At 42.4% G+C, this 7,137-nt stretch overlaps 1 protein-coding gene across 1 annotated transcript in view; it reads right to left on the bottom strand.

Annotated features, from left to right (window-relative positions):
- The window catches only part of MUC4 (mucin 4, cell surface associated), a 70,740-nt gene that overhangs the window by 38,859 nt on the left and 24,744 nt on the right, over positions 1 to 7,137 (bottom strand). The window lies entirely within an intron of this gene.

Below are 7,137 nucleotides of genomic sequence, written 5' to 3'. Positions count from 1 at the left end.
GAGGCAGAAGTGTGACCTGTCTGGGAAACGGCCAGTGAGAGCTGAGCAGAGGTGGTGATAGAGATTGATGTTGAGTTCTGGGCATGGCCCTGTATTGTGGAGCCGTCAGACGTAGCTGCACTAGTGAAGGTAGCTAAGGTGTCTTCAGAACTCCTTTGGGTTGTGACTGAGCTGCTGGCACTAGAGGCCATTTCAGTGGTTTTGTCAATATTACTGGACGAGGATCCAGGCGAGGTATAGGTCATGGTTGGTTTAGATGTACCAGTCTCTGTAGTGGTTCTAGAAGTTATAGAGAGTGTAGGGTGAGAAGCAGTTTCCTGGGAAAGCAAAAGAGCAGAGCTGGTGGGACTATGTGGAGTACTTGTAGAACTTCCAAAGTCTAGCCTTGTCACTGGGTTGCTGGTAGACGCTATTCCTTGACGACTGGTAGGAGGTTGAGAAGTGGATGTGCTTGAAAGGTCCACTGAAGAAGATGGGGTTGCTGTGGTATTTGACTGGTCATAGTCTGGACTTCCATGTACTGGAGGCATGACCACTGCAGTGATGTTTTCATGGATAGCTGAACTTGAGCTTGTGGTCATACGTTCTCCATTTGTGGGCAAAATGGTGGCAGAAGAAGGATAGGTCACATCCGTTAGGGTAGAGGAACTGACCACAGTTGATCGTTCACTTGTTCCCACTGACAAGGTTGGTGGTGCTGTTTGAGTTTTGTGGCTGTAGTTGTTAGTGGTTGAGAAAGGTGTGGTGGTGGTACCTGAAGTTGACAGAGTGTGCCTTGCAGTCTGTGTAGATGTGTGCCCATCTGGTGTTGACGCAGGAAGGTTAGAGGTGACTGTGGAGAAGGTGTTGGTCACCTGAGAAACTGAAGTGGAGGCTTCAGATACTCTGGTGACTCCTGTATGTATAGTCTGAGCTGTTTGGGATGCAATGGATGTTTCCTGAGAAGAGGTGCTAAAAGAGGCTGGTGTTGACTGTTTCATTGATACTTCTGTTGTTGGAACCTCAGAGATGGTAGGCAAACCAGTGCTGGTGACAAGAATAGGCACACTTCCTGTAGGTCCTAAGGTAGTCACTTGATTAGACACAGTGCCCAATGGTTCAGTTGTTGATTGAGTTGTGTGGTTGTCACCAGATGGAATTTGAGTAAAGCTTGTACCTTTACCTGAAGTGGTTGTTTCTGGGGAAGCCCTTTGTGAAGGAGTTTTGCTGCTTGTGGTGAGTGAAGAAGTGGTGGCTGTGATAACTACCGTGGTGTCTGACTCTGGAGAGGTTGGTGTGCTGACATGAGGCTGTGCCGTGTTTCCTACGCTCTGAATCTTGGAGGTTTGAACATTGTCTGATGTAGCATCAGATGACGTGCTGGTTGAAGATGATGGTCCATGTGTGCCCTCTGATGTTGAGATTGCAGAGCCTGGTTGATGAATGGTGCTTGTTTTGGAATACAATGTTTCTGCTGGGGTTTCCTGAGTGGTTTGAGAACTAGTCAGCTGTTTTGTTGGAGCTTGGTTAATGTCACTGTCTGTAGAGTGTGCTGAGGTGAAGTCTGTTACTTCACTCTTGAGAGATATATCTTGAGATACTGTTTCTGAGGGTGAAGTCCCACTTGTTTGAGAAGAAGTTGGTGTTATGACTGTTTTAATCCTATCAGTCATAAAAGAGACTGAACTCATGACTAGGGGATCTTTGGTGGTATGAGAGTCATGAGTAGGGTCTGTCTGGGAAACCATGAATGAAAGCTGAGCAGAGGTGCTGGCAGGCATTGATGTTGAGTCCCTTGTAGGGCTCTTTGCTGTGGAGCGGTCAGAGATTGTGGCACTAGTCAAGGTAGCTGAAATATCTCCAGGACTCCTTTGGGTTGTGACTGGGCTGTTGCTACTGGACCCCACTTTGGTGGTTCTGTCAGTATTACTGGGTGGAGTTTCAGAAGAGGTAGGTGTGTGTGTGGTGGCATGGGTTGTGGTTGGTTTAGAAGAGTCAGCCACGGGAGAGGTTCCAGAAGTGACTGGCAGTAATGAGAGGGGGGAAACTTCCTGTGAAACTGTAAGAGCAGAGCTGGTTGTACTACCTGGGCTATTTGTAGAACTTCCAAAATTGGGCTTTGTCGTGGGATTGTTAGAGGACACTACTGCTTGACCTGTTGCAGGAGGCTGAGAAGTGGATATGTTTGAAATGTCCACTGAGGAAGATGAAGTTGGTGTTGAGTTTGTCTGGTCCTTGCCTGTACTTCCATGTACTGTAGGAGAGACCACTGTAGAGTTAATGCCATTGTTGACTGAGTGTGGGCTTGTGGCCAGATCATCCCCACTCATGGATACAGTGGTTCTAGAGGAAGCAGAAGTCACATCACTCAGAGTGGTGAAACTGACCTTAGTTGGGCCTTCAGTTGTGCTCATTAAAAGGAGTCCTCCTGTTGCACCCATTGCTGCTGTCTGAGTTGGATGGTTGTCACTGTCAGGGGTTGAGAAAAGTGTGGTACTGGTGGCTGAAGGTGACAGAGTGAGCACAGTGGTTTGTGGAGATGTGTTTCCATTTGGTGTTGACGAAGGAGGGAGAGATGTGACTCTTGAGGAAGTGGTTGTTCCTGGGGAAGCACTTTTTGAAGCTGTTTGGATGGTTTTGGTGGCTGAAGAAGAGGTAGCTGTGCTCTCCAGGGTGGTATTTGTCTCTAAGGAGGCTGGTGTGCTGGTGGGAGGCTGTGCAGTGGTTTCTATACTCTGAGTCTGGGAGGTGTGAACATTGGCTGATGAGGTGCTGGAAGATTGTTCCCCTGTGCCACCTGATGTTGAAACTGAAGAGATGCCTTCAGGAATGGTGCTTGTTTTGGAATTTGGAATTCTTGCAGAGGTTCCCATGGTGGTTTGACGACTATTTGTCAGCAGTTCTGTTGAAACTTGGTTTGTGTGACTGTCTGTGGAGTGTGTTGGAGTGAAGACTGTTGTTACACTCTTGGCCAACATATCTTGGGGAGCTGTTTTTGAGAGGGAGGGTCCATTTGATTTATTGGACAAAGTTGGTGTTGTGACTACTTTTATGTTCGTCGTAAGAAAGCGTGAATTTGTAATTGGAGATACTTGGGTGGAATGAGAGTATGCTGAGGTAAATGTTGCTTCAATCTTGGTCGTTGTATTGTGGGAAGAGGATGAGGATGAAGTTGAGATGTCAGTTTGAGATTTTCTTGTAACTTTAGAGGTTTGAGTATGACTGACTTGTGAGGGTGTTGATGTCTGTTGAGTGGAGGTATTGGTAGGAAGAACTGTTGTAAACAAATCTGTTTTATCAGTAAAAGCTGAGTCACCACTGGTAGTCATAGCAACATTGGAAATGGCATTTGTTGATGTTTTGATTCCTTGTGTCGTAGCAGACCATGTTTTGTCTGTTGTCTGTGTTATGGAATCGTTAGCAGAGGAATATGGCACAAAGCTGGTGAAGTTATTTGAGGTAGTACTTCCGCTAACTCTACCTGTACCAGTTGGCTGGATTAGTGATGTCTTTGTTTCAACTGAGTCTGTACTTCCAGTTGCTGCTTTCAAGTCTGATTGCCTGTTCGTGATTGTTGGTGGTACTGTTGAGTTTGTGGCTGTCCCTGCAGCACTACTCATTATGGTTGCACCTACGAAAAGAAAATAATCTCAGTGAAAACATGAACGCTAAGTCATGACCCTGTGTGCTCTGCCTTTTCAGCAGTAGCTAGAGATCATGGCATTCCGCATTCTGAAAAGTAAGTTCATTTCTTTGCTTTGCCCTGTGTGATACCTACCACTCGCTGGCAGAAACATATTTTATACAAATCTTTTATTAAAATTGTATACATACATGTTCCCAAAGGGTTTCAAATACCAATTCTGATTTAAAAATAAAATGGTAATTATTGCAGAAATTAACACAAAAATAAAGGAAAAGAAAACATCAAGGACTCAATTGTTATTGCTGTTGTTAGGTGCTGTCAAGTGGAGTATGATTCATAGCAACCCTATGAACAAAAGATCTGAACCCTGTTCTATCCTGCATCATCTTCACACTTCCTGGCACACAAGAGCCTATTGCACCTCAACAAGATAAAGGTGAACAACTCAATTGAAAAATTGAGTTCATATCATAGGATATGAACAGACACTTCACCAAAGAAGACATTCAGATGGGGAACAAACACATGAAGAAATATTCAAAATCCCTAGCTCTCAGAGAGATGCAAATCAGAACAACTAAGATGTCATCTCACCCCAGTAGCAATAGCAAAATTCAACAGAGCAGAAAACAACAAATGCTGGCAAGGTTGTAGAGAAATTGGAACACTTATTCACTGTTGATGGGAGTGTAAAATGGTGCAACCACTCTGGAAGGCAGTATGGCGCTTTCTCAAAAAGTTGTAAATAAAAATACAATTTGACTTAGCAATTGCATTACTGGTAATATATCCTAAAGAAAATAGAACTGTTACCCAAACAGATATATGCACACCCATGTTTATTGCTGCATTGCTCACAATAGCAAAGAGATAGAAGCAACCCAAGTGCCTGTCAACAGATGAATGGGTAGAGAAGATGTGGTACATTCACACAATGGAATACTATGCAGCACTGAAAAACATACTATAAAATATTATTAAAAAATTTATTAAGGGGAGCTCTGGTGGCCTAGTGGCAAGAAGTTGCACTGCAATCCGAGAGGTGCATGGTTCAAATCCACCAGATGCTCTGCCGGGAAAGGAGGGACAATCTCCTCCTGTACCAGTCAGATCCAATTTGATGGTACACACACACAAAATAATAGTAAAAAAATTTTTTTTAAATTATTATATAAAATCGGTGACCCTGGAGGACATTATGCTGAGTGAAATATCTCAGTGGCACTACATAGTGCCACTGTTATAAAACAGAACTGACATGGGGGTTGGGGAAAACTAAGAGAAGAGGGGATAAATAATGAACACTACCTTTAAGTAGATGAAGGAAAAAACTGTCTAAAAGAAATATATGATTAGGTATTATTTGCAGGACAAGACTCCAGTAATAAGAGGCTCATAGCAAAATGTGCTGGTGGGAGTGGGGAGGGAGGAAATTGTGTAACAATGAAATAATCTTTTTAAAAAAAATTTTTATGAATTTTAATGAAAGTATACAGAGACTTTGGATTTCCATTAATACATTTTTGCACTTTTCTCCCTACCCAGCCTCCCCCTCCATTTGCTCTTCTCTTTGAAAAGTAAAAGAAAAATTCTTTTATTGTTATACAATCCCTCCCTCCAAGTCCACTCCACTATGCAGTCTTCAAAGAGAAAAACTGACTTGGGGAGTGTAGGGAGGAAAATGTGAAACAATGAATGAATGGAAATCCAAGTTTTCAGTAAACTTTTGTTAAAATATCAATTAAAAAAATAATAAAGATGCACAGCTTTAGAACCTCCCCCGCAAAAGGAGCCCATTGCAGCAGTCACCATGTCAATCCACCTGGTTGAAGGTCTTCCTCTCCTTCACCAACTCTCCGCCCTTCCCAGCATCATGTCCTTCTCCAAAGAATAACACCTTCTAGCACATGTCCAAAGTATGTGAGGCAAAGTCTCATCATTCCTCCTTCCAAGGAGCACTCTGGCTGCACCCTCTCGAAGACATAGTTGTTATGCAACAAAAAATACTATCATGATTTTTCTGTGCATCTAAATTTGCATAAACTCACTACTATCAAACCAATTTCAGTTACTAGTAACTCTATTGGGTTTCTGAGATGGTAAATCTTAACCAGAGGAGACTGGACTTTTTTCCCTCTTATACCTGCTGGTGGATTCTAATCACCAGAAATGTGTGGTCTTTTGGTAGAACATACTATAGATTACATCAGAGTTCCAGGTACCTAGGTAGCTTTAGATGAAGGAATAAGGCATCAGGATTGGAGGAGGACTCATTAACAACCAGTGTTATGCAGACGACACAACCTTGCTTACTGAAAGTGAACACATCTGAAGCATTTGCTGCTGCAGAAGATCAAGGACTGTAGACTTCAATATGGATTGAAGCTCAACATTAAGAAGACAAAGATTCTTACTACTGGGCAAATGGGTAGCATCATAATAGGTGGAAAAGGAACTATGTTAGTCTAGAGAATAAGGTTCACCTAATTCAGGCCATAGTCTTCAAAATTACTTGCTATGCATCAGAGAGCTGGACAATGACTAAGGTTGACAGAATAAGAATCAATGCCTTTACAGAGGAGGTAAAATTATCTCTCTATGCAGATGATATGATAGTATACTTAGAAAACCCTGAAGACTCAGCAAGAAAACTACTGGACATAGTTGACCAATTCAGCAAAGTGGCAGGATACAAGATCAACATACAAAAATCAATTGGATTTCTCTACAGTAACAAAGAGAATTCAGAACTGGAGCTGAGAAAAACAACACCCTTTACAATAGCTAATCACAAGATTAAATACTTAGGAGTAAACCTAATCAGAAGCACAAAGGATCTGTGCAAAGAAAATTACAAAACATTATTATAAGAAGCAAAAAGAGAACTGGAGAGGTGGAAGAATATCCCTTGCTCATGGATAGGAATATTCAGTATTGTGAAAATGACAATACTACCAAAAGCAATTTACACATTCAGTGCAATCCCAATACAAATACCAATTCCACTCTTCAACGAGATGGAAAAGGTAATCTCCAATTTCATTTGGAATGGAAAGAGGCCCAGAATAAGCAAAGCACTCCTTAAAAAGAGAAGCAAGAGAGGAGGCATCTCACTTCCTGATTTCAAATCCTACTACATTGCCATGGTGATCAAGAAAATGTGGTACTGGTACAATGACAGATGCATAGATCAATGGAATAGAATTGAGAATCCAGAAATCAGCCCATCTACCTATGGTCAACTGATTTTTGACAAGGAGATGAAATCAGTGAAGTGGGGAAATGACAGCTTTTTAAACAAATGGTGCTTGCAAAATTGGAAAATTATCTGCAGAAATGTGGAGAAATGTGGGGTCAAGATTGGTGGAAGATCTACCTACAATCTGCGATATGCAGATGATACAAACCTGCTTGCTGAAACTGAGGAGGACCTGAAGTGCTTCCTGCAGAGGGTCAAGGACTGCAGCCTCCAATATGGATTGAGGCTCAATGTCAAGAAGACAAACATTCTC

The sequence above is a fragment of the Elephantulus edwardii genome, unplaced genomic scaffold (genome assembly GCF_000299155.1).
Source record: "Elephantulus edwardii isolate Elephantulus edwardi_28Jun2011 unplaced genomic scaffold, EleEdw1.0 scaffold00032, whole genome shotgun sequence".
In the NCBI taxonomy this organism is placed as follows: Eukaryota; Metazoa; Chordata; class Mammalia; order Macroscelidea; family Macroscelididae; genus Elephantulus; species Elephantulus edwardii.
Note: the sequence above shows the minus strand (reverse complement) of the source record. Positions and strands in the feature narration are given on the sequence as shown.